This window comes from Poecilia formosa, unplaced genomic scaffold, assembly GCF_000485575.1.
Source record: "Poecilia formosa unplaced genomic scaffold, Poecilia_formosa-5.1.2 Scaffold227, whole genome shotgun sequence".
NCBI lineage: Eukaryota > Metazoa > Chordata > Actinopteri > Cyprinodontiformes > Poeciliidae > Poecilia > Poecilia formosa.
Window position 1 is genome coordinate 272,861 of NW_006800166.1, and position 12,500 is coordinate 285,360.

The following is a 12,500-nucleotide window of genomic DNA, read 5'->3' on the forward strand; positions in this document are numbered from 1 at the left end:
GGTCTGTATTAAGCAGCAAAAAAGGGAATGATGACACTTCCTTTAAAGTTGTTCTGTTCCACCCGCCGGGTTGAGCAGACATGGAGGGTTTTACAGGTAAGTAGTCGGAGGGGGTGGATTAAAATGCAGCAGAGGAGCGAAGCCTGGAGGTCAACTTGACTGCCAAGACACGGCCTTTAATGCTCGCTCTGACTTCCTTTCATCTGCTGCTCCAGCCTGAAGAAAGAAGGTGGGGAGGCTGAGGGGGGTTGGGGGGCATCTCAAGGGTAAAGCGGGACGAGTGACAAAATGCATCCAGGGTGAGAAAGTCAGGGTGGGATTAAATCGTGGTTAATCTGTCTGATGTGGAAGGCAGCTTTTTTTTTGATCCGCTGATTAACATTCATCACAGATTACATCACACTCAGACTACTTGGGAATTTCTTAACAGCAGTCTGAAGTTGTCAAAGTGTATTTTTAGGAGTTCAAGCTGCCTCACACGGATTCACTGACTCTTACATCACCCTGAGAGGACTGAAAAACTCTTTTAGTTGGAGACGTACAGTAGACGCTGGTGCCGTTTCACACGTTTCCGCTGTGAGGTGGACAGTGGGGGGGTCCGAGTGGGCGCAGCTGACAAGAAGCACAGCTGCCCAAAAGACAAAGACAGTGTAAAGGAGCCTGCCAAAGATAAGTACGGGTGCACTGTAAACACAACCCGGCATGTGGAAGCTGATGTGCTTCCACAAACTGTATTTCTCACTTTCGTGGAAGATGTTTGTGCAGGTAGTTCCTCCGGTTACACACTTGTTATTTTAAAGTAAGTCCAGTAGACTCGGTTCGATAGAGGACCAAAGTTGCAACATTTGCATTTCCGTTACAAATGTGCGCAAAACTGTCGACATTCTGCTAATGTTGAAAAAAAAATAAAAATTTCACAGTTAAGATGTCCACAATTAAAACCACACATGAATAAGTTTGTTCACATAAGACAATAAAACACATGACATGCTGTCATACTCCAACTACTTCAGGTCGTCTTCTTCGTGGTTTGTGCCAGTGGCCACATCTTGTTCTTGATCATGTGACTGGTGTGATGCAAACAAAGAAGTCCTTCCATTGCAGTTTTGTGAAATAAACCAATTTTGATACGGCCAAAAAAAACAACAAAAAAAAAACATCTCATCCTAGAGTTTAAACCTTTTATTGAAAAACAAGAATTAGAGTGACATCATCCTTCAACTACTTCCTGTCGTCTTCTTCTGCGTGGTTTCCTCTGAAGAAGACGACGTCAGATTTTAGCAGTTGTAGGATTTCTCCTTTTACTTTGGCTAAAGGCCACGTGTTTTGGTTGTATTTACCCAGAATCCTGTGCACTATAGTCTACTTCCTGCTTTTGGAGCGGTGTGTGGTCCGCTTGCTTTCACACATTCGTTTGAACTACACTGAAGTTCACCTCAGCCAAATCAAGACCTAGTTTGTAGACGGACCAGAGTTTTTTGGTCTGCTTCAGAGTTCAATTATGAGTTCACGCTTCCCCTAAACAAACCCGACTTTCCAGACAAACAAACTGTGGTCTGATTAAGGTGGACTAAACAGGCTGCAACAGTGTCGCAAACTGATTTCATAAAATAAGCAGTGTAAGACTCAAATTCAAAATGTGCGTTTAAGTTATTATCATGTTGAAACATTCAACTGTGTCCAAATACCCAAACTGTCACCTCCAATGAAACGAGATTGGCCAACGTGACCATGAGCAACCCGACTCTGAAACTCAGGCTCAGCGGATGTCAACCAAGAAGTAAGTCACTGCCTCCAAAGTCAACACCTTCAAGCATGTGAGAAATTTGCAGCTCCCTACATGGACGAACCACATGCTTCTGCAGCGAAGCTTTACGGTTGGATTAAAGATTGAACCGTTTGGCAACAGCACCAAGCAAGAGCAATGATGAAGTTGGACAACCTGGACATTCATTACTTGTTTGAGATGGAGAATAAAACATGAGTGGCTAAGAAACTGCCAGTTAGACAAGTGAGCAAATCTGTAACTTGCATGAAGTTACAGATTTAAATGGGGGGTATTATGCAGAATCGACTTTTTTATTTATTTTTTATTTTTAAAGCTTTATATCCTGTAATGTGATTCTCTCATCAAAATCATACCTGGAGTATTTATTTGATTCTTTAATGCATGTTTGAGAAATCCTTGAATCTCCTGGGAAGGTGGAGTGTCTTAAAGAGACAGAGGCCAATTTTAAGGAGCCAGAAACAACTGGGAGGCAAAGTCCAATTTCTTTTAAGCCATTTCTGATATATGCAGCATTTTCTCAACAACTGAAGGAAACATTGTGACTTCATTGTGCTATAAAGTGGGACTAATATGGGACCTTTAACTTTACCCCACATCAACAGGCAGATGACTGAAACATGGACATATTTAGAGTTTGCAGTTTGCAACAGGGCAGTGATAAGAAACACATCAAAATTGGTTTTAGCATGGATAAATTATGCAATTAAAAAAGAAAAAAGTTTGGTAGAGTGGATGTAAACTTCTGACTATCCCTGTGGAAGTTTTTTTTTTTGTTTTTTTTTCCTAGTGCAACGAGGTTGGAATAAAACAAAAAGTCAGCGCAGTGTGCAGACGTAAAACTCCGCTCCAATTAAACAGCAGCTGTGGGAAGCGCAGCTGCGTGCTTCTAAATGCATAACGTGAAATATGTAAAAGACAGAGAGGGGTGGGAAACGGATCCGGTTCGGTCAGGGAGCGGGCCTGACACCGGGCTGAAGATGAGAAGGTGACACCGAGGGGAAGAGGAAGGAAAAGGGAAGCAGAGATTATGTTTATGAAGCGCACTCATTATGTAACATTATAGGGCCACAGTTGAATCACAGCCATTCCTGGAATTACTCCATGAGTTCACATGGAGTAAAATGGCAGCCGTTGTTTTTCCAGTGTGGCAGCTGTCAGCCGCGCGGTCACTACGGGTTGCGGCTTCCGATGGGGCACGACATGGGCGGTGATGGAGGGGAATGAGTTTGGGGAGGGGCGTGAGTAAAGCAAGATGCAAACCCCCCTCATCCCCTCTCATACAGAGCCGTCATTAAATGTGTCTCCTGGAGTATTTAATTACACTCAGGCTTTTCTTCTGGAGTTGCTGAGGAGAAACTTACAGTTGGTTGAATCATCTCATGAAACATGATTTCTTCTTCTTCCTCTTTGTTAGACTCATAAAGTTGATGTTTTGCCTACATCACGAATGAGTCATGACTGAATCTCTCTAATTTATGTTACCAGATGACCTTAAGATATTGGAAATCTGTATCTAACCTTTTGATTAAAAAAAAAAAGTAGGAATTTCAATAAATATTGCACAAACCAACCAACAAAGAAATTTAACAATCCTTTTGAAGAGAAAACCAACTGTTGATTCTGTAAATGAGTCAACAGTTAAATAAAAAAAAAACCTTAGCTGTGGCTAGCTACGACATTAGCATCCAGACATTGCCGGGTGTTGCAGTCATATTCAATAAATTAGAATGTACTTCCTGTTAAATTTGTTTTGTAAGATTAAACATTCCTTTCTGAAATAAACCTTTAAGCAGGTATTAAGGATCCTTTTCATTAAAAAATAGTTTTGTATTGGTGTGATGTAATATTCTAACTGGTATAGTTTATACATACTACTAATGTGTGTTGTGTGGTATCATTGTCAGGTTTTTCTAACTAAAAATACCAAAAACTGTTAAAAATATTCATGTGTAGTCTGATGTATTGTTGTACATTCAAATGATTATAATCTTTCTCATTGTGAACAAGATAACGGGTTTAGGCTTAGACACAATGATATATTGATCTGTGAAACACTAAGAAATTGATTAGTTAAGAGGTAAATACAGCTGAAACCAGATATTTATATGCATTGCATAAAATAAGACAGATAATTCCTTTTTTTCACTGCCTGATATTAAACATTGGAGCTCCAGAAGTTGGAAGCTGCTCATATGTTTGAGCAATTTACAGAAATCATGGGAATGTCCAGTTATTACAGCGCTTTGGAAGGAGCCAGACTGCATCCCAGTGATGGATGTGTTTCAGCTCAAAGTGTGTGTATAAACCCCTGAACTAAAACGAAAGACCTTGTAAAGGCTTGACTCAATCTGATAAAAAACTCTCATTATATACACCAACACAGTTTCTGTACTTACACTGGCTGGAAGCCATCGCTCCAAAACCAACACCAACACCAGTCTACAGTTTGTCAATGCACCCAGAGGCTTTACATGTGGAGGGAAAAGGCTGAGGCTGCATCATGATGTGGTGCTGCAGGAGGGACTGGTGCGCTTTATAAAGCAGATTGCATAATGAGTACAGGACAATGGCCGGTAGTCATTTTGGTTTCATCAGGAGTCTTAGTCTGCTATATTTTACAAGATCTGCTTCATCCAGATGATCTGGATCCTTGGATATGAGGAAATAGTTGCTTCCTGGAGGCGTGGCCTCTGTCAAAGTTTGAAATGATTTGGATCTGATTTTACCCAATCGCTAACGTTTGGCCATGACATATTGTGAAAGTTTGATGAAGCTTACCAGCAGTTGTGTAAACAATCCTGTGAGGAATAGGTCTACAACATTTTTGCTAGCAATAAGACGAAATTCAGCCGGAGAAATGCAGCTCAATGGGAGAAATCCTAGACGGAGGACGGAAGGGAGATGAGAATCAAGTGGAATGGCCAGGCGAGTTGTAATATACAGTTTTAGAAAAAGTACTATGTCCAGTTATGTCTAAATATTATTATAACCAGTTATAATTTATGGAAACACTTAACTCAAAGCAGAAATAAACTGACACTATACTGGTTTGTATATAAAAATACACAGGAAATATTGTTCTGTGTTGATTTTACTGATGCTGTAAGAAAGAAGTGAAGGTATAATAAGCATGTGCTTCTACCTACACTTTTCTCAGTCTACACTTCAACAGGAATTTAAATATTTATTTCTGTACTAGCCTTTTGTGATGGGGGGCTCAACATAGTGTGTGTGGGATTTATTTTAGACTTATGTGCGTATGGAAAGGTTAAAAATTACTAAAACTAAATAAATAAATAGAAAATAGTATAAGGGTACAAAGTGGAAGGAGGACAAGATGACAGCGTGGCAAAGTGTCATGGAGTCATTCTGAAGAGATCAATATGCTACCTGAAAACGTTCTTATGCTCCATGTCTGGCGCTTAAAGAACTAAAAAGTACAACAACAATATTGGACTAAAAGTTTTGTGGTGACTCTTGATGCTTAGAGACTGGACATGGGATCTGGACCCTAAACACTCAGCCGTCCTAAAGTCGTGGCTAATCCTGCCACTACAGGCCCATGTCAGCTGTCTGTGCCCCCTTCCAGCTGTCTCCCTAATGATATAGCTAATGAGACATCTGGGGGGTCTCGAGCTCTCTCTCACACACACACACACTAAAACAGCATGAGCTGAGGGGGGGAGGCGAGGGTGGGGAACACATCAACTTTCCCACATGTCCCATGCGGAGCGGTGTGACTAACTCTTTGTTGCTCTTTCATCAAATTTCATCAACAGCTCCTTGAGGTTCTTTGGTGCTGCGCTAGCACAACTCAAGAGGAAGAGAGGGGTGAGCGTGGCGTGGAGCCAGAGCAACGGTTATCCATGAAATCAAGCAATATTGGAGATTCGCAAGCGCTCAGACACTTGAAAGGGTAAGCCCGAGTCGATCAGTCACATCTACTGCAGCAGTGGTTCTGCATAACGTCATGGCCGACACGTTAAGCCTCCAGCTTTAATTCTTATTCCAGTCGTGATAATCTTAGGATTCTCATGAGTCCTTGTGAGGATGTGGGGCGAGTGTATCAAGGGAATAAATCTACTGTACTGGACGACTGAGCTGTTACTGCAGATGGATTCATTAGAGGGGAAAATTCAGAATTTTTCAAATGAGGGTGTGGTCAGTTCAGTTCAAACATACTTTATTGATCCCAAAAGGAAATGAAATGTCATTGTGACTCATTTAATTAAAGGGGTAGTATTATGTAAGATTGACTTTTTTTGAGCCTTGCATCATGTTACAAGGTTCTTCCCTCCACAAAAACAAACCTGGAGTGTTGCTTTGATTCTTCCATGAATGTTTGAGAAATCCTTCCGTCTCTATGGCAACCATTCAGCTGTTCAAAACGCCTGGGTGGACCTAGCTCCGCCTTCAAGGATGAAGCTCCTCCTCTGAGCATCGTCCAAACAGAGAAGCGACCCCCCCACTCAGCTCCTTCACACTAGCCAGCAGCAATTAGCAAACACCTGGTGGACCTTCTCAGCTCACGCCGGTTAAGATTGTTGCTAAAGGGTTAATACAGGAGTGACGACTTCCTGAAGGCGGAGTTTCAGAGGGAACAAAGACTGAGGCCCAATTTCAAGGCCTCTGGAAGTAAAATGGATTTTAATTCATATTTGACACACATTTATGCAGCATTTTATAACAACTGAAGGTAACATAGTTTGAAATGTGAGACAGACTTGACTTTGACGAGAAGTCTCAGCATTTAATCTCATGCCAGGCGTGTTTTGGAGCAGGCAGGAGGAAAAATAAGTCACATTCACCATTTAAACCCAAGAACTCCTCCCTACGGATCAAAAATATAAATCAAAACTTCTTCCTATACAACTCAGTGAAAAGGGTTTCAAAAATAGGATCATTTTATATGGAGCATGTGTTGTTTTTTTTGTTCTCTGCCTCAGGATAAGAAAAAGAATCCCACCCCATGAGAGTAAAAGCATTGTGCAGCCTGTCCACAGAGGGAAAAACTGCATTTCTCCAAGGTGAGAGACGGTGGCTCGCTGCTAACTCCGAGCCGTCTCAGAGCGACTGAAGGAAACTTGACAGCTGGGAAATTAAAAAGCTGCTTTAAGCTCGACTGTCTGCGAGCGGAGCGGGCCGGGAGATCTGTCATTCATCCTTCTTCTTCTGCGTTTGAACATACAAACAAGTGATTTAGGACTAAATCTCTCAGGCATTGTGTTCACATGAATCAGCAAGCTGCAAATACAAAAAACAAAAGAAAAAAGAAATGTGGACAGAACTCCAGCAGTGGCATTGTTTTTCTCTGTTTTTTTTGTTCTTCTCCAAATGACACTCCATATTGTGTGTGAGCACAGTGCCCAGGCGGTGGCTTCGCTCTGGCTGCGTAATGAAAACAAATAGCCCAGAAACGCAGCGGCCGCTGCAGCCTCATCCATCCCCTTCTGATAAACAGCACATCTCCACACCTCCAAACTGTCCTTGAAGTCACACCTTCAGATCAGACATGAGTCCCTGAACACATTGTAGTCAATAAGTCAATTCAGAAAAACATATTTACAGCTGCATATTTTTCTGCATCGCTCAGGAAAGAGAGGAAGAAAAGCACAAGAGAAGAAATCCTTCACTGTGCTTCGTGAAAGAATTAGCACTCCCATTCCTGTTGTTTTGCTTTAACACAGCCACAAACTTTATCCATTTTACGTGTCGTTCAACTTAACATTTTTTCCTAATAAAATTTGAGAAATTAAAGTGGCAGTGTTATGGGAAATTATATTTCTTTGAGCTTTACATCATGTTATGTTATTCCTTCATCAGAAACACACCTGGAGTGTTGCTTTGATTCTTTCATGCATGTTGGAGAAATCGTTTAATCTCCATGGCAACCATTGAGTTGCACAAGAGGCCTGGAAGGACCAAATGACCAAATTAAAAGTGGAGGCCTTTGATGACGGAGCTCCTCCTCTGAGCTGCAGCTTCCAAACTTCCGCCTCACAGATCAGCCTTCCTCCCACTCAGCTCCTTCAGACTAGCCTGCAGCAATTAGCAAACACCTGGTGAGCTCATTATAAGAGCTACTTCTCAGAGTGAAGCTGGTAATCCTGGCCCTTTAATTTCTGTCCAGCCTCTTTCTCATTTGGAGGTGAAAGTCATTTCTGATCTCTACCAGCTTTGAACATCTACAGGCTGAAATTTCTGCCCATTTTCTTAAAAAAGAGCTCCAGCTCAGTCAGACTGAATCAAGATTCCTCACTCTATTCAGGTCTGAGTCTTTGACTGAGCCATTCTAATGCAAAAATATGATTTAAACTAAACCATGCCTCTGTTGCTCCGGCTATATGAAATGAATTTAGACTTAAAACAAGCTCCTATTTGTTGCTGAAAAGTTACTTGTAAGTTAGTTTAGTCTTATTTCAAATGTACTAAGATATTTTTACTAGAAAAAGTAGAAAAAATACTTAAGATTTGGTGCTTTTGCTGAGTAGAGCGTGAATCTTTGTGAATATTTGTGCAGAATCTTTGCTGCAGATTTGACCAATTTCCTTTTTACATCTCCTCCTCTCTGCTGGCTTCCCTGTCTGCTTTTAAAACATGTTAAAAAAAGAGTGTTTCATTTTTAATAAAATGGTCAGCACGCAGGAAATAACACTGAATAGCAAAACAGCTGCATTTTCTAAAGGGGCATTTTGTCACATAGACATGAAGCAAAAAAAATCCATTTAAAATCCATCTTACTGGGTTGAAAGTGAAAATGCAGCAACATGAACAGAAAGAATGCCTGCACAATTAGGATCACTGAAGTTTATTAATAATGCTTAATATATATCTCTAAATATGTATTTTTATTTCAAATATATATCTATATTTACAAAGAAGTGTTTTGTGCAGTGTTTGGTTCATATCTGCTCTGATGTGTTTTCTTCAGTAAACTGTCCTTTTTAGAGTGGATACTCTACTATTAATGTAGTTGGCAAATAATTTAATAATTCATCACGATTAATCTGATTAGATTAGTTTTACAGTACATCTACAGTTTAGACATTAACATATGAAAGCAAATATTAAATACAAAATAACCAAGTTAATTTGTGTACCTGCTATTAAAGTTCATTTCCATCGGGTTGAAGGTGGTTTCCAAATTCTCAAAACCACTTTGATTCCACCACTGTTTGACTTTTACCAACAATAAAACTCACTTTGAATAAGAGCTTTGATTATGGAGGAAGAAGACAGAAAACAACACGAGGGAACAATGACAGATGCAGAACCTCTCAGTCCTTCCAAAAACAAAGATGTATCCATAAGAGTCTTTGTTGGTCCTGCTGTCCTGGGTTTAACTGCACGCTTTTCATTTCTCCCTTTTAATCCGACCTTCGCAGGATTAAATTGAAACTGGATTTGTTTTTGTTCTTCTGCGAGCTGAAGGAAGTAAACAAGGAGCAGGACTGCTGCTGGTGGAGGTGGAGGTGGGGATGAGCGTTGGATCCAGACCGCGTCACTCACTATAAAGTCTTCTTTCTAGTTCTCATCAAGAGCAGCAGCAGCAGCTTGGCAGCTTTCCACCACATAGGTTCATGTGTGTGTGTGTGCGTGTGCGTGTGTGTGTGTGTGTGTGTGCGCGTGTGTATGTGTGCCCTTCAAACTCCCACAACAAAGAAAGAGAGAGTTTGACAGAGAGACAGAAGGAGGAAGCAGCTCCACCTGTCCTCTTACCTGCTGAGAAGGACAGAGGGGGTTTCCCCTCCACTAGCTCCGACTCTAATCTCCTCAATGATAAGATGAAAGACAGACGGACTGATTCTTCCCTCTGCGCCGACACTCAGGACTACGCTGACCTAGATGATGAAGGATACCATCGTTCCCACCTTCCTCGCTCATTGCAGGGATGTACAACTAGTAAAGGTCGGCTTCCAGCCAGCGATTATATCCACAACAAACTTTGTATGTAGTTTGTCTTGCTTAACATGTTTTTTGTCTGTTTGTTTGTTTTTTTAAAGGGCCATTATTATGTATTTTCCAGGCACATACAATTGCTTTATAGCACAATAACTTAGCTATCTTACCTTCAGTTATAAAAATGATAAAAATAAATTTGACTTTGAAGTTTAACTCTTTAAAATTGAGTCTCTGTCTCTTTAAAAACTCCTGCTCTTTCTGAAGCGCCGCCACCAGGAAGTCATCACAACTTGGCTCCTCTATTAACCCTTTAACAATGTTTTTGAGCTCAGCTGTAGGTGTAGGTCCTCCAGGTGTTTGCTAATTGCTGCTGGCTAGTCTGAAGGAGCTGAGTGAAGGAGCTGAGTGGAGGAGCTGAGTGGAGGAGCTGCTCTGTGAGGCGGGAGCTCGTTAACCGCAGCACCGAGGAGGAGCTTCACCTTGAAGGCGAGGTGTTTTTGAACAGATGAATGGTTGCCATGGAGATTAAAGGATTTCTCAAACATTTATGAAAGAATCAAAGCAACACTCCAGGTTTGTTTTTGACGAGGGATAACATCTTAACATGATGTAATGTTCAAAAACGTTGATTTTCGATAATAGTGCCCCTTTAATTAATAGATCAAACGTTGCCAGTTTTGGCTTTAACTCAAATACGCTTTTCCACAAAGAGACGAGAAAAACACAAAACTATGAGATCACTTTGTAGATATACAAAGTGACGTATATCTGCAAAACTGATGAAGACAACATGGAAAGTGTTATCTTCACAGCGAAACATGGTGCTGCATTTGTTTAGCTTGTATTTACCCAGAATGCCCTGCACTGTGGTCCACTTCCTGCTTTTGGAGCGGTTCTCATATGCATTGAAACAGCAACACAGTTCACTTCAAGGTCTGTAGGTGGACCAGAGTTTGCTTCTTTTAAGTCCAATCAGAGTTCGATTACACATTCAGACCTTCATAAGCGAACCGGACTTCCTGTTTGGTTCTTTGAAAGCAGTCCGAACAGGACTGGTGTGAACAAACCCTTAGAAAAGGCGGAAAAAAAGGTTTTACTCCAAAGATTATCACAAGCAGAAAACGCATTAAAGCTGTCATCCTTATACATTTGTGTCCTGTTGAGTCAGACAGCAGCGGCATTATTAGCTCCGCAAATGCCTCGGTTGGAATTCACTCAGAGAGATTTACGGGGCTTGTTTACTCCCAAAGTGTTTCAAGTGCACTAATTAAATCATTCTTGTCTCAGTTGCACACCTTTTATTTGCGTCTCATGCGTTTTTGATGACAAGCTTCAGAAGCAAATCCGGGCTACTCCCACCTCAAAGCCGGAGCATCCCGCTGTTACTCCGCTTAACTTCTCCCTCTCGCTCTCCTCTTCGCCGGTGTTCTGTCAGATCAGCATACGTTGTCAGATAGTCATACGCTTAGCTCAGACATGTATACGCTATTTCCATATGATTTTATTTAATCAGCAACATAGGATCATGACGTAGATCATCATACACTTTGTTATTAACAGTTATATGGCATCATGACTTAGCGGTTAAGTAGGTTAATGAGTTTTACACGGTCCTGTGTTGTAGTTGACTGCAGCTGCAGCCAGACCTGCTTTAAATACACTTTGAAACCATGACAACGCATGTATATTTATCTAGTTATCATATTATGTCATAAACAATTTAATGACTTATTTTCGTCATAACTTGTTGCGTATGCTGAACTGACAACTCCACTGACGGTCGGACTTCTTAATGCGCATGCGCGGGCATGCGTACTGACTGCATGTATGCTATCCTGACAGCGTATGGCTATCTGACAGAACACCGGCCTCTAATTTCAAAAGCGGCGTTTGGCGTCGGAGGGCGGAAACGCCTCGGCATCTATCGTCGTCAAACACGTCAATTACACATTTGTTTTCCATTTGACAGAAACTCTTTCATGAAAGATGGAAATGTAGTTTTGGCAGAGCGTCGCCCCACTCCAGCAGTCACAGTTAGCTGGTGAAATTCCACTCCTACACGCTCACCACATCTGTGCCTCGAAAAGAGGCAGATGGAGGAGAAAGGTGGAAGGTGTGCTGGGGATCTGACTCACAGAGCAGCCCTCTGTGTGAAACCCATCACATCTGCCCTGAGAGCGGCGGGAGAGGGGATGCTCTAAACTTCAAATTCTCTCTCTCTCTTTTTCTCTGAGATGATGGAACTGCTTTTGCAAAAAAAAAAAAAAAAGTTAAGTATCTCATCCCACCGGGAAACTGTTGCAAATCACCCGGATTTAGCCTTTTGGGCAACGCTGTGAGACATTCTGCATAAAGATGAAAGGGAATGGAGGGAAGCGGAACAAGTGTTGCAGAATATTCTGGACTCTGCATGCTGAAGTTTGTCTACTGGTGCTGAAATTCATTCACACCTGCAGACAGCTCACATATAAGACTTAATGTCAGGTCAATCGTGGCTAGAAAGAAATAAAAAAGGAGAAAAAAACTTCTGAAATGTCAGAAGAAACAAGGACATTTGTGAGCTTCAAAAGTGACTTTTTTTTTTACTTTTAAGATTTTAAGATTGAGCTCAGAAATTTTCTAGAAAAAAACGTAGACATCTTCAGAGTTTCAGAAATCATTTACTTTTGAAACTCTTGAAATTTCCTAGTTTTATTTCTGGAAAATTCCTTAGATTAAACTCAAAATGTACCTTTTTTTCCTCGCAAATTTTCAACTTTCCAAACTCAGAAATATTTTTTTTTCCTGGAAAATTCCTGATATAATAATA

At 41.1% G+C, this 12,500-nt stretch overlaps 1 long non-coding RNA gene across 1 annotated transcript in view; it reads left to right on the forward strand.

Moving 5' to 3' along the window:
• Positions 1-12,500, forward strand: part of LOC103149424 (uncharacterized) — a 49,177-nt gene that overhangs the window by 20,506 nt on the left and 16,171 nt on the right. The window lies entirely within an intron of this gene.